General features: G+C 37.9%; 1 protein-coding gene across 9 annotated transcripts in view; it reads right to left on the bottom strand.

The window, feature by feature from the left end:
- Zbtb20 (zinc finger and BTB domain containing 20) overlaps positions 1–24,852 on the bottom strand; it is a 767,676-nt gene that overhangs the window by 433,610 nt on the left and 309,214 nt on the right. For 8 of the 9 annotated variants that reach the window (XM_055624791.1, XM_055624790.1, XM_055624785.1 and 5 more), the window contains 2 exons: positions 22,603–22,676; positions 11,693–11,740 (listed from right to left, as the gene is read on the bottom strand). The gene's annotated coding sequence lies outside the window, so the exon portion shown is untranslated. The remainder of the gene's footprint in view (positions 1–11,692; positions 11,741–22,602; positions 22,677–24,852) is intronic. The other variant, XM_055624792.1, reaches the window with a different exon arrangement.

Below are 24,852 nucleotides of genomic sequence, written 5' to 3'. Positions count from 1 at the left end.
TGGTAAACATTTTCTATCAAAAAAAAAAAACCCTACAATAAATATACTACACTTTGTGTACAGAAAGCAAAATCAGAGATAGTATAACACGTTATAGCATGTGCATAACACCAGTAAAAACAATTTACATGATTTGTTTATTAGTACAGTTTGAAGTTTAATAATAAGTACATTTTGGGGCAACACCGGGTTACTGATAAGGAACATTAAATTATTCTGGAGAATATAATACTTTAATAAGTCAGAACCATCATCAAGTAGACTGCAAAGGTTCACTGTGAAACCACTCTTACTCAGCAGGATTAACCAATAAGATTAATAGTTTCTAACCACATGATCTAGAAATCAAAGCAGTGTGATTTCTGAGAACTCATACCACCTCAGAGATTTGATGGGATTGTCTTACTTTGCAAGCATAGTAATCTTGACATGTCATTGTTTGGTTAAATAAAAAGACCCCACAATCTTATGCTCCATATATTCTAATAACTGCTGCAACACATAATTCATGCCTTGTGGATTATTATATTCTTAAAGTACCTTAGGTTTTATTGCAATTCCATTGGGTCCTCAACTATTACCAAAGAGAAAAATCTTCTTAAGAGGCACTAGATAGTATGTCCAATGCAGAGATAAAGTCAGAGAAAGCAAGAGTGAACAACAGAATTTTTCCCACAGAAAATAATTTTTTTAAAATTGTAATAGTCTATCCTAATATTTAATACCCTAAACTAATATCCATATAAAATGTAGATGAATTTACAGTATTCTTTTTATAGTGCTTTGTTATTGTTACTGTCATTATCAGTAAAGCCACTACATCTAGATATGCGAATCTGTCAAGCAGTTTGCAGAGTCACTTCTCCAGGAAAAACAAGTCACTTACAGCACACACTGACTTTCTACATACAAATAAGCAGTTTTCTTACTCTTACTTAGAACAAAAAAGTTAAATGATCTACTTTATCAGATAAAAGACTCAGCCTGTTATATTCTTTTAAAATTCCACAATAGTTGGCATCAAACATCATAGTTTTTCAATGTGGTAAAGTGCAGTTGAACACTTTTACAAGTATAAGCAGTCGACCATCCACTAATAAGTCTGCTGTCACAGAAATTATGGATGGAATAAGGTGACTATTCAGGTAACAGTTAAAGAGCTAACACATAACTCCATTAGATTACTTTATAGTTTTGAATAAGACTTGTCCTAGAAAAGTTGTTTTCTTCAAAAACTATGTCTTTTTCTAAGTTTGATTTTATATTGTCTCGAGATGTATACGTCAATTTTGAAGTTAAGAGTAAATCAGAAAATAAATTCATACTAATATGTACTGCTCCCTTATAGTTCTGCCAAGGCAATGTGTCAGATGTTGTCACGATCTCTTGTAGCATTAATATTTTTAATTCAGGCGGGGCAAGATGGCGGCGCCAGGAGGACTCTCATTCTGAGGAGCAGCACAGCAGGATTGTCACAGTGACCAGCAATCAGAACGCGCGGCCATAAAACACAAGTGATTGTGTTTCACAGGTGAGAGGATACCCCACGGTGGGGGATTCAATGAGCTTTAACTCACCAGGCTAAACCGCAGAAGAGATCCTGGTTCCGCCAGGTGCTTGGTCGCCAGCCCAGAGCTACACGCCAGCGTGTTCTGGCCACTGTCCCAGACTGAACTGTGGGCCCACAACACCATAGACTGGATTTCCCAGTCGAGAGATAACCCCACGGAGCAGGAAACAATTGGGACCGACCTTAGGTCACCCAGACATCCCCTGGAAAAGACTCCGGTTCTGCAGGTGCCCCAGGAGCAAGCCAGGAGCCAGAGCAGGAACTCAGGCGCCTGCTCCGAGCCCTGGCTGCGCGTGATTCGCCGCCACAGATAGAGCTGTGGGCACCAGGGCACATGGGCACCAGAGACTGTGTTTCACTGTCAGTTGCAAACCCACAGGGAGGGAAATGGCTGGTCTGATCTCAGAGCACTCAGCCAACACCCCCACCCCGAAAAGGTCTAGGGAAAATTACCTAGTTTAGGCAGCCGCAAAGGCTCCAAAAGGCCAGAAAGGCGGAGCCAAAAGCGGGCATATGTGCCTGTGGGTTCTACTCGCCACCCCAGACAGAACAGTGGTCCCCAAAGAAAAGACTGGGTGTCTCTGGCAGGAGGAAACCCCCAGCAGAGGGGATCATCAGGTCTAACGCTTAGGAAACCCAGCACCAAAAGTCTTCCTGGATTCACACAGACTCTAGGCTCTAAAGCAGGCAGGCGCACTGTGCTCAGCCGCCATTATTGAGTTCCCCTAGGGCACTGGGACACACAGCTGCATCCTCAGACCTACAAAAACCAGAGAGCCATTACAGCAGCCCTCAGATACTGTGCCAAGGATCAACCAGTTATCCCTAGCTAGACTGTCAAAACTGTGGGAATCCCTGGTCCTTCAAGAGGGCTGCACCCACAGCATCTGGACCAGAGCAGTGCCTGCAGCCGCCATCTCAGACAGGAACACACAGCTTCTGGTCCAGAGTGAGGCACCCAGCGTCCAGACAAGAGCAGCGCCACCAGGCGCCAACCAAACCTAGGTGCACATTCTCAAGGCCCAGAGCGGAGTACTAAACCTCTGGCCCAGAGACTTGCTGAGTGCACCTCTCACTTTCCCGGACAGAACTGTGTGCCCCAGGATAACAGACTGAGTTTCCCTGTTGGGAGAAAAACCCCACAGCTAGGGAATCAGCAGGTTCTTCAAGATGACTGTACCTGGAAATTTAGTGAGCAGCAGCACACTAAATTTATAACAAGAAACCCAGCAGTGGGGCAGCTGTCTTGAGAACTTCTATGGGTAAGAGGAGATCCCCCCCTGCCTAACAAAGACCACAGCTACTACTCAGGGCTATAAACCTGAGGTGAGCAGTGGCAATTCTTGAGAAACACTGGCCATACAGTGACCATAACCAAAAAGCAGAGGAGGACTCCTTCAGGAAAAATCATCTTCCGGCCAAAAGGATTCTCCCTACCTCAGGACTCCAGGAAGCACAGAAACTAAGAGCCAACACCTAAATCAGCCAATGGGTAGAGGTCAGCGTAAAAGCTCAACCAACAAAAGACAGAGCAACATGGCATCTCCAGAACCCAGCCATCCAGGGTGAATAGCCCTGGACAACGCAGCATAATAGAAAATCAAGAAGATGACCTTACATCTATGCTGATGAATAGGATAATAGAGGAAACAAATAAAATACGTAAAGAATTGGAGGAAGATAAAACCAAACAGATCATGGCTATCCGTAAAGAAATGGAGGGAGTTAAAGACAAGCAGATTAGGGCCATCCGTGAAGAAATACGGGAAGATGCAGCCAAACAGCTTGTGGCCTTCAGAAAAGAAATAATTAAATCACTGAAATAAATAAAAGAAACAGAGTTGAAGGAACTAAAAGAAAAAGAGGAAAATACAAGCAGACAGGTGAAGGAAGTAAACAAAACAACTCAAGACCTGAAGATAGAACTGGAAAAATTAAAGAAAACACAAATGGAGGAAATAATGGAGAGGAAGAATTTAGGGAAGAAAACAGGAACTACAGAGGTAAGCATAACCAACAGACTACAAGAAATGGAAGAAAGAATCTCAGGTATAGAACAAACAATGGAAGAAATCGATGTATCTGTCAAAGAAAATGTTAAATCCAAAAAATTCCTGACACAGACCATCCAAGAAATCCAAGAAAATATGAAAAGACAAAAACTAAGAATAATAGGAAGAGAAGAAAAAGAAGACTCCCTTCTCCAAGGCCCAGAAAATATTTTCAACAAAATCATTGAAGAAAATTTCCCCAAGTTAAAGGAGAAGCCAATAAGGATACATGAGGCCTACAGAACACCCAACAAATTTGACCAGAAAAGAAAATCATCCCACCACATAATCATCAAAACAGTAAGTATACAGAACAAAGAAAAAATACTAAAAGCTGCAAGGGAAAAAGGCCAAGTAACATATAATGGCAAACCCATTAGAATCACATCTGACTTTTCAACAGAGACTATGAAAGCCGGAAGGGCCTGGACAGATATCATGCAGACCCTAAGAGAACACAGATGTCAGCCCAGGATACTATACCCAGCAAAACTCTCAGTCCTCATAAACGGAGAAAACAAGATATTCAATGACAAAAACAAATTTCAACAATACCTACAAACAAATCGAGGATTACAGAAGACACTGGAAGGGAAAATACAACCCAAGAAAATTAGCTTCTGTTAAGAAAACACAGAAAATAATTAACCTTACTACAGTAAAACAAAAAGCTACCAAGCACACAACCTGATGACCACAGCCAACATCAAAATCAAGGGATCTAACAGCCACTGGTCATTAATCTCTCTCAACATCAATGGACTCAACTCTCCAGTAAAAAGACACAGATTAACAGAATGGATACGTAAACAAAACCCAGCAATCTGTTGCATACAAGAAACACACATAAGGCACAAAGATAGACATTACCTGAGGATTAAAGGTTGGAAGACGACTTTCCAAGCAAATGGACCCAAGAAACAAGCAGGAGTAGCTATTCTAATATCTGATAAAATAGACTTTCAACCAAAATTAATAAAAAGAGATGGGGAAGGACACTTCATACTCATCAAGGGAAAATTCCACCAGGAAGACATCACAATCAGAACATCTATGCCCCAAATACAAGAGCACCCACATTTGTAAAAGAAACATTGATAAAATTTAAACCACATATAGATCCCCACACAATAATAGTGGGAGACTTCAACACCCCACTCTCAACAAAGGACAGGTCAACAAAACAGAAATTAAACAAAGAAACAACATCTCTGACAGGGGTCATGAATCAAATGGACCTCACAGACATTTACAGAACTTTACACCCAAACACAAAAGAATTTACCTTCTTCTCAGCACCTCATGGAACCTTCTCCAAAATAGACCATATACTTGGTCACAAAGCAAGTCTCAACAAATACAAGAAGATTGAAATAATCCCTTGTATCTTGTCTGATCACCATGGAATAAAGCTGGACTTCAACAACAACAGAAATAGCAAAAAGCCTACACACACATGGAAACTGAACAACTTGTTACTAAATGACAGCTGGGTCAGGGAAGAAATAAAGAAAGAAATTAAAGTTTTTCTAGAACTCAATGAAAATGCAGACACAACATACCCAAACTTGTGGGACACAATGAAAGCAGTGCTAAGAGGAAAGTTCATAGCACTAAGTGCCTTCAAGAAGAAATTCGAGACAGCTCATTCAAGCAACTTAATGACCCACTTAAAAACCCTAGAAAAAGAAGAAGCAGACACACCAAAAAGGAGTAGACGGCTGGAAATAATCAAACTCAGGGCTGAAATCAATCAATTGGAAACAAATAAAACAATTCAAAGAATCAATGAAACCAAGAGCTGGTTCTTTGAGAAAATCAACAAGATCGACAAACCCTTAGCCAAGCTAACTAAAAGGCAGAGAGACACCACCCAAATCAACAAAATCAGAAATGAAAAGGGGGACATAACTACAGACACTGAGGAAATCCAAACAATCATTAGGACTTACTTCAAAAGTCTATATGCCACAAAATTTGAAAATCTAAATGAAATGGACAATTTTCTTGATTGATTTGACTTAACAAAGCTGAATCAGGACCAGGTAAATCAATTAAATAGTCCTATATCCCCCAAAGAAATAGAAGCAGTCAACAAAAGTCTCCCATCCAAAAAAAGCCCAGGACCAGATGGCTTCAGCGCAGAATTCTACCAGACCTTCAAAGAAGAGCTAACTCCAATTCTCTTCAAACTATTCCACAAAATAGAAACAGAAGGAACATTACCAAACTCATTCTATGAAGCCACAGTCACCTTGGTACCTAAACCTCACAAAGACTCAACAAAGAAAGAGAATTTCAGGCCAATCTCCCCTATGAACATTGATGCAAAAATACTTAACAAAATACTTGCAAACCGAATCCAAGAACATATCAAAGATATTATCCACTATGACCAAGTAGGCTTCATCCCAGGTATGCAGGGGTGGTTCAATATACGGAAATCCATCAATGTGATCCACCATATTAACAAACTGAAAGAAAAAAAAACACATGATAATCTCCCTAGATGCTGAAAAAGCATTTGACAAAATCCAACATCCATTCATGTTTAAAGTATTGGAGAGATCAGGGATACAAGGCACATATCTAAACATAGTAAAGGTGATATACAGCAAGCCCATAGCCAACATCAAACTGAACGGAGAGAAACTTAAAGCAATCCCACTGAAATCAGGGAAAAGACAAGGCTGCCCACTCTCTCCATATCTCTTCAACATAGTGCTGGAAGTCCTTGCTAGAGCAATAAGACAGTTGAAGGAGATCAAGGGGATACAGATGGGAAAGGAAAAAGTCAAATTATCACTGTTTGCAGATGATATGATAGTATACATGAGTGACCCCAAAAACTCTACCAGGGAACTCCTACAGCTGATAAACACCTTCAGCAAAGTGGCCGGATACAAAATTAACTCAAAGAAATCAGTAGCACTCCTGTATACAAAAGACAAAAGGGCTGAGAAAGAAATTAGAGAAACAACTCCATTCACAATAGCCACAAGTGACATAAAGTACCTTGGTGTAACCCTAACCAAGCAAGTCAAAGACTTGTATGAAAAAAATTTCAAGTCTCTGAAGAAAGAATTAGAAAAAGATATGAGAAGATGGAAAGATCTCCCATGCTCATGGCTTGGCAGGATTAACATAGTAAAAATAGCCATCTTACCAAAAGCAATCTACAGATTTAATGCAATTCCCATCAAATTGCCAACACAATTCTTTACAGACCTGGAAAGAAAAATTCTCAACTTCGTATGGAATACTAAGAAACCGAGAATTGCTAAAACAATCCTCTACAATAAAAGATCTTCTGGAGGTATTTCCATCCCTGATCTCAAGCTGTACTATAGAGCAACAGTTATAAATACTGCATGGTACTGGCATAGAAACAGAATGGTGGATCAATGGAATCGAACAGAAGACCCAGAAATAAACCCACACACTTACGGACACCTGATTTTTGACAAAGATGACAAGACCATACAATGGAAAAAAGATAGCATCTTCAACAAATGGTGCTGGTCCAACTGGATGTCTACATGTAGAAAAATGAAAGTAGATCCATACTTATCACCCTGCACAAAACTGAAGTCCAAGTGGATCAAAGACCTCAACATAAAACCAGACACATTAAATAGGCTAGAAAAAAAAAGTGGGGAATACCCTAGAACTCATTGGTACAGGAGAAAACTTCCTGAACAGAACACCAACAGCACAGGCTCTAAGAGCAACAATCAATAAATAGGACCTCATGAAATTGAAAAGCTTCTGTAAAGCAAAGGTCACCGTCATCAAAACAAAGCGACTGCCTACAGATTGGGAAAGAATCATCACCAACCCTTTATCTGACAGAGGACTCATATCCAATATATATAAAGAACTAAACAAGCTGAAAAGCAATAAACCAAGTAATCCACTTAAAAAATGGGGAACAGAGCTAAAGAGAGAATTCTCTGTAGAGGAATATCGAATGGCAGAGAAGCACTTAAAGAAATGCTCAACCTCATTAGCGATTAGGGAAATGCAAATCAACCCTGAGATTTCACCTTACACCCATCAGAATGACCAAGATGAAAAACTCAAGGGACAACACATGCTGGAGAGGTTGTGGAGAAAGGGGAACCCTTCTCCACTGCTGGTGGGAATGTAAACTTGTACAACCACTCTGGAAAGCAATCTGGTGCTTTCTCAGACAACTAGGAATAGCGCTTCCTCAAGATCCAGCCATACCACTCCTAGGCATATACCCAAAAGAGGTGCAAGTACACAAAAAGGACATTTGTTCAACCATGTTTGTAGCAGCTTTATTTGTAATACCCAGAAGCTGGAAACAACCCAGATGCCCCTGAACTGAAGAATGGATGCAGAAATTGTGGTACATCTATACAATGGAGTATTACTCAGCAATGAAAAATAAGGAAATCATGAAATTTGCAGGTAAATGGTGGGACCTGGAAAGGATCATCCTGAGTGAGTTGTCCCAGAAGCAAAAAGACACGCATGGTATATACTCACTCTTATAAACATACAACATAGAATAAACCCACTAAAATCTGTACATCTAAACAAACCAAGCAAAAAAGAGGACCCTAACTAAAATGTCCAATCCCCATCCTGAAAGGCAAAGAGGATGGATATCAGAGGAAGAAAACAGGAAACAACCTCAAAACCTGCTACAGAGGGCCTCTGAAAGCCAGAAGGAAACAGGAAACATCCTTGGAACCTGCCACAGAGGGCCTCTGAAAGCCTCTGCAGTATAGACTGTCAAAGCAGATGCTGAGCCTGATGGACAACTAATGGGCAGAGTGAATGGAATTTTATGTAAGATGTGGGAAATAGTAAGAGCTGGAGGGGACGGGAACTCCACAAGGAGAGCAACAGAACAAGATAATTTGAACACAGGGAACTTCCCAGAGACTCATACTCCAAACAAGGACTATTCGTGGAGATAACCTAGAACCCCTGCACAGATGTAGCCCATGGCAGTTCAGTGTCCAGGTGGGTTACATAGTAATGGGAAGAGGGACTGCCTCTGACATAATCTGATTGGCCTGCTCTTTGATCACCTTCCCCTGAGGGGGGAGCAGTCTTAGCAGGCCACGGTATAGGACAATGCAGCCACTTTTGATGAGAACTGATAGACTAAGATCAGAAAGGAGAGGAGAACCTCCCCTATCAGTGGACTTGGGGAGCGACATGCATGCAGAAAGGGGAGGGAGGGTGGGTTCGTTAGGGGAGGAGGGAGGGGCTTATGGGGGGATACAAAATGAATAAAGTGTAATTAATAAAAAATTAAAAAATATATTATATAAATAAAAAGAAAAAATAAAAAAATATAAAAAAGAAGACAAAGACAAAAAATATTTTTAATTCAAAATTATCAAGGGTTGTTCATAATGACTAGGAAAATTTGATCAAAACCACAATGAGGTGTCACTTCATTCATAAAAAATGATTATCTTAAAAATGGCAGATAAATTCTAGACAGCTTATGAAGAAAGGGGAACTATTACATAACCTAGTAGGAATTGAGACAACTATCATGGAAAAAAAAGGACGATTTCTTGAAAAATTAAATGTAGAATCTCTATGGTGTTTAGAAATCCCACTTCTAAGCATATATCCAATACTTAGAATATGCATATACCCAATGACCCAAGCATACATCATTATGCCAAAGAGATATATACAATATTTAAAGTATCTAAGATGAGAAAATAATTGGTATCTATAAGTAGATTAATATAAAAATGTGTGGCATGTATGTCCCAACACATATATAAAATGCAAGGGCATATTATCTAGACGTGTGAAAGCAGGAAACACTGCCATTTGTGTAAACAAGGACAAGCCAGGGGCCACTGATGCCAAGAACATAAAAACAAATACTAATAATTTCATACAAATGTGCAACTTAAAATTGTCAATTGCAAAAGCAAAATACAGAATATACTAGCCAGAGTTTGGAACCAGCCAAAAGGTGCAAATTTATTCTTACAAGGTGAATAAAATTTGAGGACATATTTTAAGGCTGGCAACCATTATTAATAAGGATGGTGTATTTGAAATTTGCCAAGATACATGTCTTCTTTGTTCTTAACCCAGGATACAAGGAAGTAACTATATGATGAGACAGATGTATCAACTTGATTGATTTCAGTACATTTAACAATGTATTTATATATAGAAAATATTACAATGTACATCTTTAAACAGTGATAACCTAGAACCCCTGAACAGATTTAGCTCATGGCAGCTCAGTTTCCAAGTGAGTTCCCTAGTAAGGAGAACAGGGGTTGTCTCTGACATGAACTCAGGGGCTGGCTCTTTGATCACCTCCCCCTGAGGGGGCAGGCAGCCTTAGCAGGCCACAGAGGAAGATGATGAAGCCAGTCCTGATGAGACCTGATAAGCTAGGGTCAGAGGGAAGGAAAAGAGGACCTCTCCTATCAGTGGACTCGAGGAGGGGCATGGGAAGAGAAGAGGGAGGAAGGATAGGATTGGGAGGGCATAAGGGAGGGGGCTACAGCTGGGATACCAAGCGAATAAAAATAAATTACATTACAAAACTGTGTATTTGTCAATTAAATCTCAATAGACAAATACTAAGAACCCTTCTAAAACACAACATTAGAAAAAAGAAGAAACACTACAATCCCACAATTTAAACAGCCTTCCTGACTCTGCAATCTTCTTGTCACCTCTAGGTGAGCATTGTAACAGGCTCACCAGTTCTTCAGTGCTTGCGGACTGCTGTACTTCATTTCATCAATGTAGGATGAGAACATTGTCTGCAGCCTCCTACACTAACTTACATATTGTGAAAACCTTTCTAAGTGGTGTTAAGTATATACTTTTGATGCATTTTATTTTTGTAATGGCTGGATTGAGTATAATGAAACACGTACAAAGTCAATTGTTGCATTCATAAGCTTGGAGTGAGAAACATGCTATGGTAGACTTTTGTGATAAAAAAAAAAACTGGGAGTCAACAACATATAATAAAGCTATTAACTTTGATCAGCACATCTAGGAAGCATAATGAAGCAGAGAAATGGGCACTAACCAGAGACTGATAAATTGGTATGTTAGGAAGTTATGGAACTCAAAGGTTGGAACCAGCACATAAAATAGAAAATGTTCCATAAGCTACTTCTTAGAACCAGAACTTTATGTCAGTGTATAATGTCCTACAGCAATGAAAAATACTGAGCAAATTTATTGTGCTGTGGTGTACTGCAAAGTCAAATATTTGTTAAAATGATACCTTTACCACCACCGGTAGCTAGAGGTAAATCCTAGAAAGGTACCATGCATAGTTAATTTTTGGGGGGGGAGGCTAGGAAATCATTGTTAGGACACATAGACATCAATAGAACTAAAATGAAGCTCTTGACTCTGACATAAAAATAACAGCTGGAGTCAGGAGATGCTAACACACAGAGCATCTAACGCCCACCACTAGCCTCTCCTCCTGAAGAAATAATATGCTCAATTCCACAAATCTGTTTCCATTTTCCCAAAATTATAAAAGATATACTCATATCCATTCACCATTGCACACACTAATCTCAATAATTTTACTTTAGCTAACACATGCTAGATATTATGTTCCTCAGCATTAGAAATTCAAAAACCCATAATTTTCTGGACTGCATTCTTGTTATAGTATGTCTTTTCCACCTAACTGGCTGAAACACTGTAAATGTTCAATAAACATACGTTAAATCAGTACATTACACCAGATATTTAGCATTCATATAAATATGGATATATAATGTGTATTATACCACATTAGAATTTAAACATAGAGAAGCCATCTAATTAGGTATTCAAGATTTTTTTAGAAAGATTAATAATTGAATCAATGAAATTCCATAGGAAAAATGTTACTTACAAGAAAAATGTATTTCTGACATGTGATATTAGAAATACACTAATAACACAGGAGTAGAATAGCTCTAAAGATGGAGTTACATAAGATGATGACCTTCAAAACTACATTATCCTGTATAGCTTTAACAAAAACTGTTCCATTGCACACATTATAATGATTAAAAAAATATCCTACCAATAACGAGGAGCTACAGGATGTGGAACAGCTGGGACTCATTCACGGCTGGTGGGAAGGAAAATGGCGCAGACAGTTAGTAAAATAGTTGCATGATATTGGCACAATACATACATAAATATAGCATCTGATCCTTGGGCATTTACCCTTGAGAAACAAAAAAACTAGTTTTAACATAAAATATATGTGTGAAAATTTGTAGGAGTTCAATTCATAATTGTTTCAAATGGAAAGCTGCAACTGCCTTTCTTGAAAGCATGGCTAAATATTCCAAGGTCTTTCCTAACAGTGAAATGCTACTCAGCAATCAAAATGGTAGAAACTTTTGGCGCATTTGACAAACTGCTGAATTAAGTAAGCCTTTCTTAATAGGTTCCGTGCTACAATTTTTCATAATGACAAATCCATGGTGATAAGAAGAGAACTGTAGTTGTCTGGGCTCAGTGGTGGGATTAAGAATAGAGATGCTCTTTGATCTCCCCCCCCCTTCAAGGGAGGAGCAGCCCTTCTAGGCCACAGAGGAGGACTTTGCAGCCAGTCCTGAAGATACCTGAGGATAGAGGCCCTCCCCATCACTGGACTTGGAAAGGGGCTGGGAGGAGATGAGAGAGGGAGGGTGAGATTGGGAGGGAATGAGGGAGCAGGATACAGCTGGGATACAGAGTTAATAGAATGTAACTAATAATAAAAATAAAAAATGCGAGTTGTGAGTTCTTTGGGGAAAAAGAACTGTTTTGTATCTTGACAGTCATGGTGGTTACTGTGTGAATATACACATGCTGAATTTTAAAGAACATTAAATGACTACTAAGTGATTTCTGAAGTGAACAGAAATATTAAACATCTTCAGGAAACAAAAGGATCAACAGATAGCATATTGAATTTCTGAGGAAATATGAGCTTCAAATAAGATCATGACTCTCCACCAACAAGATAAACTGGTAAGATGTAAAACAGCTGAAGAGGAAACCTCCATTAATTTACCATCACTTAACCAAAGTGAATATTCTGAAAAGAAGTCTTTGCTTCTTCAAACTGTAGTCTCTCGACGTTTATTACAGTCATTATTGCTTGTGAATAAAGGATAATATCAGTGTTTGGATTTTCTAAATACATCAGGTCTCAACAGCAAAGATGAGACCGCTCTTCAAACTAATAAATTATCCTAGCTCATAATTCTTGTAATGTTTCTTCCAAAGTATGCAGTTCAGTTGGTCTTTTACACTATGCAATCAATTTGTACATCCACTAAAACTTCTCAAAAATTTCAATGCACTACACCCAGGAAAAACAAAAGCAAACAAAACAAAAATGTAACATAACATAAAACTTGCTAGTTTAACTGTTTTTAGTTGTATGATCATTAAGTATAGTCACATTGTCATGCAACCATCATAAGCATCCATGTCCATTTTTTTGGTAACTGTCCTGAACTAAATCTTTGTAATCATACATGAAAACATCCCTTTCCCAAACCCAGTTTTCAGAAATCTCTATTCTACCTCTTTTCTAGTAAATGTGAGCATGTTTTTGCTATGTACATGGAATCATCAAGGAATTTGCCCTTGCCTGGCTGGCTCCCATGTTGTGCACTTATTTAGCATGCTGTTTTGTGTTTCACTCATGTTCTGCAGCATTTGGGAGAATTTCGTTTCTGCTTAGGACTAAATGATGTCCTAGTGTGTACCACCATCTACCATCTGTTTGTCCATAGGTGGACCGACCTGTGGGTGGTCTGTTGCTACATCTGGCTGTCAAATGTATCATCTTTTGGTATCAATTCTATATGCCTTTTGGCACTGCCACTTTCCATGTTTTCAAGACTGATCAGATTCAAGGCATAGGTGGACTCAGATATTGTTGAAAAACATCAACTTCTATGGCTCAGAAATAAATGAAAATGGCAAATATATACATGCCATTACTATGTTATGTATGTTTTGAATTGTACCTTCTCACTTTAGCATATAAAGGTTCTTTCTTATATCATTAAAATATCTTCAGAAATATGAATTTTTCCTAGTAACTTTTTTGTCATCTTGCTAGCTAGAGTTCCTCTTATCAAGACAGTATACAGGAAGGACTGCACAACACAAACATGATGAACAAGTCTTCTCAATGGAAAGAACACTGCAAAGAACTATAGCCTTAGGGGATCCTGCAAGATCAGACACTCCCTGAATTATTAGTTAACACAACTTTCACAAAAACATAGACTTTCCCACAACTGCTAATGGTGACTTCCGAGCCACCTTCATCTGTATTGAAAGAGAGGATAGCGATCTGGCTAGAACCAAGCAGATCCACTTACAGTAGGTTGCCTGCAGAACCAGAAGTGTAACATAAGGAGACTGTTCTGTATCAGCCACCTTTCCCTACCCTCTGTCCTTCTCTTATCTGGAAGAAAGGATGCTCTTTCTCTCCTCCTCCTTCCTCCGTCCTTCAATTTCCTACTTCTCTCTTTCTGTCCCCCTTCTTTCCTTTTTCTTGAAAACTAAATATAACTTGCTATAACATGGAAATGAAGCCTATGTTTTTATCATCAGTTATGGTCACTGTGATAAAACTTTGCACTTTCAGATTAGCAGACACCTGTCCTCTACCCATACAAGTTAGTTATGGAAAGGATGTAGAATGTGACCACTCTGAAACATAGTCCCTCAAATTATACAGTTCCTTCTTGCCTAATTCTGACTCAGATGATCTAATATTTCCCCTCAAGTTCATAAATTGGGGGGTCTTTGATCCTATTTGGAAGTACCCCACCTTCAGTTACACAGCAGCCTGATGATTTTCTGGTAGAAATATAATCTATGTTTAATATTTTAGATATTTTGCATTTTCTGCTTTTATTTATCAATTAATGAGAGACATAAAGGATGCCAAAAACTCCAGAAAAATTTACAGCAGGAAGAGTACGAAAAGATTGGTCCAGCAAAAACATTAGAAATGAGTAGGGACATGAACTGGCCTAGGCTTCAGAGGACCACTGAGAGCTGCTGCAGAGACAATGGCAGGGAGACACTGGGAGTGGCTGCAGTGGAGAGATGATCTATGCACAAGGAAATGACTAGCAATTGTCATGTTGTCATGCTCACTGAATAAGTTATATGGTCAGGAAAATATGCCAAGGAAGCAAATTAATTTGCTATACTTTTGATTGGTCAACTATTAGTTTTTGTGAATGAAGAAAAACTCAGCTTAACAGATACATGTTCTCATGTACATGAATACACACATGTACTTCAGTCTAAACAGTTATGAATGTTTTTTTTTTAATGTGAGAGAAACTGCTCAAAGAATTTATAGTAGTATCCTTTTAAAAAAAGGGTTTAAGAGAAGTAATATCTCATTGCAATGCAGCAACTGTTTCCAATGCATGAACAACTCTTAGGAGCAACAGTGTTTCATTACATGGCATACTAAAATCCCAGGGGATTTTTAAACCACTAAAGCTCAGAGCGCTTACTCCTGAGACTTCTATGTGACGTCTACTTCTACTTGTACCCGTGATGTTTATAAGCCATCCTCACTCTACAGAACTGTAGGAGAGCAACAGAACCAGAAAATTTGAACACAGGGATCTTCCCAGAGACTCATACTCCAACCAAGTACCAGGCATGGAGATAACCTAGAACCCCTGCACAGATGTAGTCCACGGCAGTTTAGTGTACAAGTGGGTTACATAGTAATGGGAAGAGGGACTGCCTCTGACATAATCTGATTGGCTTGCTCTTTGATCACCTCCCCCTGAAGGGGGAACAGCCTTACCAGGCCACAGAAGAGGACAATTCAGCCACTCCTGATGTGATCTGATAGACTAAGATCAGAAGGAAGGAGAGGAGGACCTCCCCTATCAGTGGACTTGGGGAGGGGCATGCCTGAAGAAAAGGGAGAAAGGATGGGACCAGAAGGGGAGGAGGGAAGGGCTTATGGGGGGATACAAAGTGAATAAAGTGTAATTAATAAAAAAAGAAAAAAAAACAGAACTCTAAACACTTCAATTATATCATTTGACTTTATCCAGTCACACAGTGTGTAAGATAATGGAAAGTGCCCTCTGTAGACAAGGAGGACTCTTAAGACAACACTGTTGGGCAAGGCTGAGTCAAGTCTCCAGACAGTGTGCTCATACTATGCTTTCAATCACAATTGTTCCCTTCTAAGTGGTAACTGTGTCATGATGATGTACACAGCATTACATTGTCATTGTCCCATAGAGTTCGCTAGTGACAGTTGTTACTCAACACAATAACTTTTCATGTTGTGCCAAATATTTGTCCATTTCCACTATGGTCTGGGGTATAAAACTTCATTGGCACATCTTTCTAGGTTAGGTTAGTCTAAGTTAACTTATTCTGCCAGCCAGGGTTTACTTCAAGCTCTGGAGTCCATTCTTACCAGCCCTGATTCATACGAATTAAAGCAAACAAAAATCCACAATGTTGATAGCAAAAATCTTGTTATACAAGTATTGATTACTGATCAAAAAATTTAATCCTACAGTATTTAAATTATTTAAGGAAAGAACAATTTAGAAAAAGCATAAACATAGTTAAGCAAAATTTGTATGGCTAAATTGGTACATTTGACACAAAGTAAAAGGCCATGTTAAACATCTAGATATTCTAATTCTAGGTACCGATAGTATCCAATTTATTTCTTTGAATGCCTTTGGAGCAATTACGGGTAAGAGTTTATAGCTTCAAGTTTCTGCATGAGAAAAAAACCAACTTCATTCTGCCTTCTGGACTCATGGTCCCCATGAAGAATCAGGCTTCAGCATGGCCCCATTAGTCTCTCCAGGCTGACTCAGAAAGGTGCTTTCAGATCGCCTTGTGGGACGCTGGGGGCCACAGTTAAAGCCAATGTGGGACAACCTGAACTGAAATGTAGATCTGAACTTCTTATGACGACACATGTGCCTAATTTCCTGGAAATTCGGTGTTTCAAAGGTCCAGAATGTCCCTTCAGAATTGCTTCTCTTCAGTTTTGAATAGGAAAGATAAACTGCCTTCCTCTTAACAAAGCTTTTAACCTCCATACCTCCTCCCTCTACCTTCTCCCTTTTCTCCTCTTTTTTTTTTTCTGGTAGGATCTCACTTTATATCCCAGTCTGACTTCAAGCTTACTGATATATTACCTCTAATTCCAGAATTCTGAAATTCTCATGAAACCCTCGGCAGTCATTAGAAAACAATGCTTATGCTTCAATTATGTTTCAGTGTTTATTATTTTACATTTTTATGTTTAACCTTACTACTACTATAAAATATATATTTATATAAAATCTCTGATCATGCTATAAGGCTCATCTTAGAAAGAAAATCTAATAAACCAAATTTTAATTTTAGAACATTTGAATTATTTATTTTATTGGCTTAATGACCACAGCAATTTTACTTCTCATTCTTTTCTCAAAGGTATGTTTACATGGGATCCAGGATAGTTGCACCACCTTTTGTTATATGATTGTGGTGTTGATCAAAGACACACAACAAGTTAAGAAAATGCAGAGATGTACCAGGCAGCCTTCTCAGCTTCTCACTTCTCAATGAAGAAAGCATGAAACTATTGTGTTTCTTTGCAAATATAATAACAGAATTCAGTTTTAAAGGCAATCTCTCAATACTCCTTCTTCTTGGGAAGCATAAGAATAAATGTAAAACAATTGTTCTTCATAAGGTAAGTGGTCATACTACTACGTAGACCATAGAAAACTAAATATCATCCAGAAGAGTAATCATAGAGGTGGATGGGTAATGATTAAACAGGCAGGGTGGTACATGATGGTAATCCTAGAATTTAGAACACTGAGGCAGGGGAATCAGGAGTTCAACGTCAGTCTTGTGTACACAGAGAGTTGGAGGACAGTCTGTGACTACATGAGACCCTATCTTCCAAGCAGACAGACAGAAAACAAGTGGGTTTATGTGTGAATGATGGCTCAAGCTCTTACTGTAATACATGAGTTTCAGAAGCTATTTTATTTCAACATGATACTGTGCTGTTGTGACAGTTTTATGTAGAAAGAACATACTTTATACTTTCTTAACATCTTTTTTCAGTTTTTAAATACATTTAGACCATTGAAAAATAATGGGTTGTGTGACCATATGAGCTGAAGCAATACCAAGGTGTAACAGAAAAAAAAAAAAAAAAAAAAAAGTAAGAGAGGCCCAAAGCATTTGAATTTGTTAGGCCTGGTAGTGATACAAACTCACATATTAGCTTTGTGATCCTGTAAATGCTAATTTTGTGAGGCTCAGTTTCTTCATTAGAACATAGAAACGATTCCTTCTTTGCTGAGTAGTTGCAGAATGTGGGTAACAATAATGATAGACAGCTCTTAAAAGGTATATAGTACATTAAGTAAACAGATTCAGAGTCATCTATATTGTTAATATTCCTATTAACTGAGGCTTCGGCACAAACCTGTCTCCTGTACAAATAGTCCCTTTCACCTAAGATTGTGAAAGTGTTCCAGTGTGGACTTTGATCATCTACTAGGTGGTTTGTGTATGGTAATGTGGCTGAGAATTAGGGTTCACAGGCCCAGCTTTCCGGCTTGGGCTCTAAGTATTTAATTAAATGGCTATATATCTAACTATATAACATGGATAGGAATCTGAGGCCTGAATTTTGCTTATCTCCAAAATTAAGAATAGGAAAAAAAAAAACCCTGTTTCTTTGCTGCTGCACTGTTTTCCAATGGTGATGCCTTCTGACTAAGAGCAGATAATTTTCATTTCTTTATACCATAACCTACTTTCTATGGTTCAATATTAGCATCTCCTCTATTTTTAATTGAAAAGGCTAATTTGCAAGATTTTGAAAACAAACCAGTATCTCTATTATGGTTGAGTGACTTTCTAGGATACTAATGCAACATGTGTTAAGATAGTCTCATTGTTCCTTAATCTAGAAATTAAGTATTTTTATAGAAAGTAACAATTTTCAAAGCTTTAATTGCTTCTAGACCTCTGGTAATTGTATAAGATAAAATATACCAGACTTAAAGATAAGGGTAAAGTTTAACAGTAAAAAGTATAGTCTAGGAGTAAAACATACTATTGCTACATATTCTTTAGTTACATAAAGAACACTTAAATATTTTAAAAAATGAACTAACCAGAAGCAGAGCTTTAATAATTATTAACTACAAAGGAAATGAGCTTGACCTCATCTGAGAAGGTCGTCAGTATTCGCTCTGCTTATGGGAAATGTGTCCTAAATTCGGTGTAAATTTCAGAGGCCCAAGCTATCCTCAAATTCAGAAACAATGCTTTACTGAGAATACAATTAGGTTTACCTCACCCACCATCCTCTTCCACACAGTTCTTTTCATGGTGACACTTTGTAATTTTGTAATTATCTGTGTACTTAACTCATATGTTATTCTTTAATAGTTTATGAATTCAGCTCAGGCTTCAGAGATCATTTCTATATTCTTAATATCAAATACAGTTGAAGAATGAATTAATGATTTAATTTTTAGGGGATTTACCAAATATATTTACAACCCCTTAATTACACAACAGGGGTGTTAGTGAGCATGTCTGGTTCACAGGGAGTACGTAATAAATGTTAATCAGCATGGAGAGGAGAGAGAAGTTTGAGGAGTGCTTTTTGATGACCATATTTAGTGTTCTACTCTGGCATTCTCAAGTCATGGTCTCTCCTTCTTTGTAGGCCAAAGCTTCCACGGATATTTGTAAAAGTGGAACTGTTTCATCTTGTTGGGGCATAAAGACTTAGGTCATTAACTTTTTTACACAGTGATTTGGACTTCATGGTAAGAAGGGGAAGGCATGAGTGTGGTAAGATAGAACTGAGAAACTGGTCTTGGTCTAGGATCTGACTCTGGCTATAATAATAGAAAAGTCCTGATACTTCCCTCTTTGGATTGTGGAATTTCAGGATTAATAAAGGCAGTGGAAAATAAATTACCATACTTACTAATTATTTTAAAATTATTTAAGTTTACTACACTCCCCCCAAAACTGTTCTCTCCGACAACAGAGATACTCTAATACCATGTGCATACTGCTGGCAAGTCTGATTTCGATGTTCAGATTTCTGGCTTCATCCTCACGACTATAAACTAAATAACTACAAAAATTTCTAGCAGACCAATCTTTGTCAATCACTTAACAATCATGGCATTCTCATGTCATGGTCTCTCCTTCCTCTGTTGGTTAAAGCTTCCATAAATATTTGTAGAAGTGGAAGTATTTCATCCTGTTGGAGCACAAAGACTTAGGTCATTAACTTTTTTGCACACAGTGATTTGGACTTCAAGGTAAGAAGGGGAAGGTGCACAATGTTAAGTGAACCAATAAATTTGTCTATGAAGGCCACAAGCCACATTCAAGGGTATAGTATCAGACTATGTAGGGATAATGAAAAAGGTTTTATCTTGTTTTCAGATTACTGCTTTATTCATTAATTTTGGACTACCTGGTAAAAAGTAATCCTGTTTCAAACACTATGAAAATGAAATGTGTCCTTCCCAGAGGATTGCTTGCTGGAAGCCCAGGGTCCCAGTGATAGTCTTATGGCAGATCTACATGTTTACGGATGATCTGCCTTAGGGGGCAATGTGGTTTTCACAACCTAAACATACTACCTATGCCTCAACTTACTAGTTTCGAAATGAGGGGATTCCATGATTTTTTTACATTTCTTGCTGCTGTTATATTTTATGATAGTCTTTTGCACTTATATCAATTATACTTCAGTTTTCAACCAAAAATGTTAATTTTTATAAGAATCTTTGATGGTCTTAAATGTTATTCAGTGTGATAATAGCACATTGACTAGGCCCAAATTTTATCATTTTAGTTTTGTCTCAGCAACCAGATATTATGAGAACCTTAATTTGCATCATTGGAAGCAAATCTCACAAAAATGTAAAAAAAAGTTCCTTTAAGAAAAAATTTTTAAAGAGTGTTCGAGAGCTGACAAAAATGTTAGGTCACATGGATATGAGCTCTAAAAAAATACTGTAGTCTTATCGTATTGAGAATTGGTTCTGATGTCTGACTCAACAAAAAGAGGATCTGCTCACTGCAACTTCACAAGGTCCTGTCCTCCTAACCTAGCATCCATGGTACCACTTCCTTCACTTCCTTCAAACACAGTCTTCTGTATAGCCAGTGGCAGAGATGGACATGGCTAACTACTGTCCATCCAGGTGGATTTATCTTTGGAGTCAATTCTAATGCATAAGTAATTGTGCAGACCCCTGAAGACTATGGCACAGACAGAATGGATATTTATAAATAGATACTTTTCTTCTGAGTCAGGAAAAGAAGCGTAAGTTAGCAAGGTAATGGAAGAACAAGAGGCTGACTCCATGTCTGATATGAACAAAAGCATTGTACATGGCAAATTAATATCTTTCATTAGTGACTGCAGACAGGACATTACCATTTTCCTAAGTGCCAAAATCTGTTCCCGATGCCTCTTTACGGTAAGTAATTTCAAATTTCTGGCTTTTTAAAACTTTTGAAATTGTATTACAAACATCAGCTCTTTTATGTGTGTGGCTATCCATTACAGTGTTAAATATTAGGAATTAAAAAAATGAATGAGTCCCTGCTTTTAGAAACCTTACTGACTTCAGGCTTAAACTGTTGTAATTATGGCAAAATTAGCAACTGTTTCTTATTTATTGGGTGGGCTGTCAACAAACCCAAGTTGCCAAAGTTCCCTTGGTTTTATTCTCTCTCTCAAAAAAAAAAAAAAAAAGAAAGAAACAAAACAAAACAAAGCAAACAAACAAAAAGAACTTAACAGAACTCAGATAAAAGACACAGCCGTGCAAACCTCAAGGCCTGTCTTCAGTCACTAATGAAAGACTGGAACGAAGCAAAGTGAAAATGAAAGAAATAGTCTAACCCTCTGTGTGGGGCCCTGCACTGCAGAAACCAGGGTGCAGTACGGGCACCCCACATCCAGCATTGTGAGAGAAGACTTGGTGGTTTATGGTTCTGACAGAAAACATGAGACTGCCAAACTTAGAAAGCATCAGAAACCTGAATTTTATTATTAAAATGTGCATTTTGATCTAAAATATGAAAAAGATCTTTCCTTGTAGCATTTCCCAACACTGAATGCAGCATTAAAATGATTTTCTTTCTCTTTTCCACCAACTATAAGCTTCTGTTTCCTACCCTGGGCATCTGAATCTTTTATTTGCTCCAGTTCTATTCACTGCCTGTTATTCAGACATTGAAATCCCAAATGTTAATTGTTCTTCCAAGTACATTGACAAAACAGCAGCTAAATAAGGGTAGAGCAGACTGTGGTAGACTCTGACATGCATTTATGGAACAATGGGGCTCTGAGAGACAGCCTTGTAGCTCACGGGAAGACATAAGATGTGCTATTTTGACTGTTTCATAGCAGAATGGGGAACACACGCACACAAGGGAATTATGCATTTTTACTTAGGTTTGCCCAAAATCTTCAAGGCTATAGAATCTTGTGATGTCATCATGAACTTTCCATTTCCATTGACACAAAGGCTAAAAATGTCTCGTGACATCACCAAAGAAAACGAAATCTACTTTGATTCAAAAGAATTCTTTTACCTCCTAAGGTTCTGGTATAAAAATGCACAAATCTTTCCACACAGGGTGTGTGTCACTGTTCTGGTGCACAGTGGGCGACGCCCTCCCTAATGAAATTCAAACCTGCCAAAAGAAAGGTTTCATAATTTCAAGGGAATAAAATACACCCTGAAACATCAAGCGCAATAACTTCTGAAAAGGAAATCATTTCAGGATATATTTCTTCAGGGACATTCAGATTCTCCCTGTCTGGTTACTATGATAGCAGCGGTTCTGTCCCTTTGTGGGCTGGCCATAGAAACACAGAGGAAGACACAGGAAGCTCCCACTTACAGGAACACAGTGCAGCTCAAGCTTTTGTTTTTAAGGTGCAGTGATTTCAGTCTTGAAATGTAACTTCAGGCAGTCTGAAAAGAAACAGGTTAAAATCTCTTTCAGTTATAATTGGTATTTCAGATTTAATTAAAAATTAAACTTTCATAATGTTTCCTCATCCAAAGCAATGCATTACCAGTCAAGCGGAGCTTTTTTATCCCTGTTAAGGGGGAAAACGAAAGAAAGAAAGGAAAAAAAAAACTTTTCCCAGAGTAGTTTCTTAATGAAAATAAAAGTATCTAAAAGAGGAAACAAAGGTAATTCTGAAAAGAAAAATCTCTCTCCATGTTAAGGATTTCATAGTGGTATGGCCACAAAATTACTATGGTGAATTTAGTTACAATATAAGTAATTTAAAGAAAAATATCCTAAAGAAAAATTTTACTATCCAAAGGGTATGACAGAACATTGAGATCATAGGACAACATGGAAAAATCCATGGATCTGCATATCCATGTTGAAGGAAAATTATGACTTCAAGCAACTGAGAAAACACTAACCTGTAGTTTCAAATGATTGACCTTTGGGGGCACAGTTAGTAACACAAAATGCAAAATGGCTACTGCATTATATTATGGGCTGTCTGTGCCCAACTTAACATCAAATTATACTTCCTATACCATACTGTCACTAGTGTAACACAAAATCATAAGGATTTTATTGAGACATCCTGATTTAACTGTCTGGTTAAAACAAAACAAAACAAAACAAAACAAAAACAAATCTTTAATCTTCAAAATAAGAGTCCAGGCATTCAGATCTCCAGTAGTGTCCCAAAACTTTGGGCTTAAAACATCCTACTGTTTCTTTTTCAATCTTTTATAGAAACACCATCTTCTACAAATACTAGTAATAAAAGAATCACACACATACTACATTAAGTCATTCCTATTTTTAGCTTCAAATAACTAACACATTAGTGTTTAGAAAAAGATATTTTGAAATGCAAAGTGGAACTATTATAATTATCTTCTTTATTTTACTTTACAACAGTATTTTTAATATATATTTGTTGCCCTGATTGTGGTAGGTTTATGTCTGACCCTCACATAATACAAAGTAATATTTTAATATTTCCACATGAGATCATAATCATAAATCACCCCTGAAATTGCACCTATTATTAGAAAATGCATCTGGTTCTCTCTTGTAAATCCTGTTTTCCTTTGAAATATATGGAATAATAATTTGAGCAATGTGTCTATTTGATGTACATACATTTTAAATGCAAACTTGCTCATAATTCATACTAAATCCACCCATGAATGGGATTAGATTTTATATAAAAAATACTGACTTACTAAACTTTTCCTCTGCTTCTTGAATGCTTGAATTAGACTTAAAATGCACCAGTGTAAAGACAGAAATTATGGAGGCGTCACCAGGGACAACTGAATGAGAGGAGGGGAGAGCACATATATCCTTATAAGGCAACCAAACATTCATGAAAGACACTGACAAAAATAACTGTGCTCAAAATTTTTATGGAATAACAATAACCCCTGATAAATGATTCAGAAATATAAAAAGTGTCCGTTTCTAGATAAATCTGAATCACAACTAGTATTGTTCTCACCAACAAAATGTGGTCAGTGAAACTGTCTTACTATCCAGCTTAGACAAGAAAAGGTGAGAGAAATCAGATTGAATATACATATGTAAACTATTTAACAGACAACTAGCAGTTCCTCAAACCAGCAGACGTGGCCCAAATGAAACTATTCAAAATCATAGTTCGTTGTGAACAGTCAGCATTAAGTCATGTACACCCTCCCTCCCTGTCCTCTTGGACTAGCTTGCTTCTCCATCTCTGCCTGCTTATCCCTCTGTCTGTCTCTGTCTCTCTTCCTCTCTCTGGTGAGGGTAATGAAGCTCAAAAATAACATCTTGTATCCTGTTGAGGGAAACTTGGTCACAACTATCCTTCCAGATGACAAACTCATTCTTAAATGTCTGTTTCTCCAACCAAAGAAAACAGAGCAACTGAGAAAATAGACATAGCCTCACTTACACTCCCAACACCACTACTTTTAATCCCTGTGCTGCATTCATCAAAAGGAGGACTGAAGTTTATTCACATTATGCCTAACCTCAAACAAGACCACAAATAAGCCTAATAATGGACCGTTCTGTGGCACTCAGGCAAACGGCTGGGCAAAACAGATGGATCTTGCTTTGCGCCAGGACTCAAAAAATACAGTCGCCAAC

Source organism: Psammomys obesus, unplaced genomic scaffold, assembly GCF_907164565.1.
Source record: "Psammomys obesus unplaced genomic scaffold, mPsaObe1.curated_primary_1811, whole genome shotgun sequence".
Taxonomy (NCBI): Eukaryota; Metazoa; Chordata; class Mammalia; order Rodentia; family Muridae; genus Psammomys; species Psammomys obesus.
Note: the sequence above shows the minus strand (reverse complement) of the source record. Positions and strands in the feature narration are given on the sequence as shown.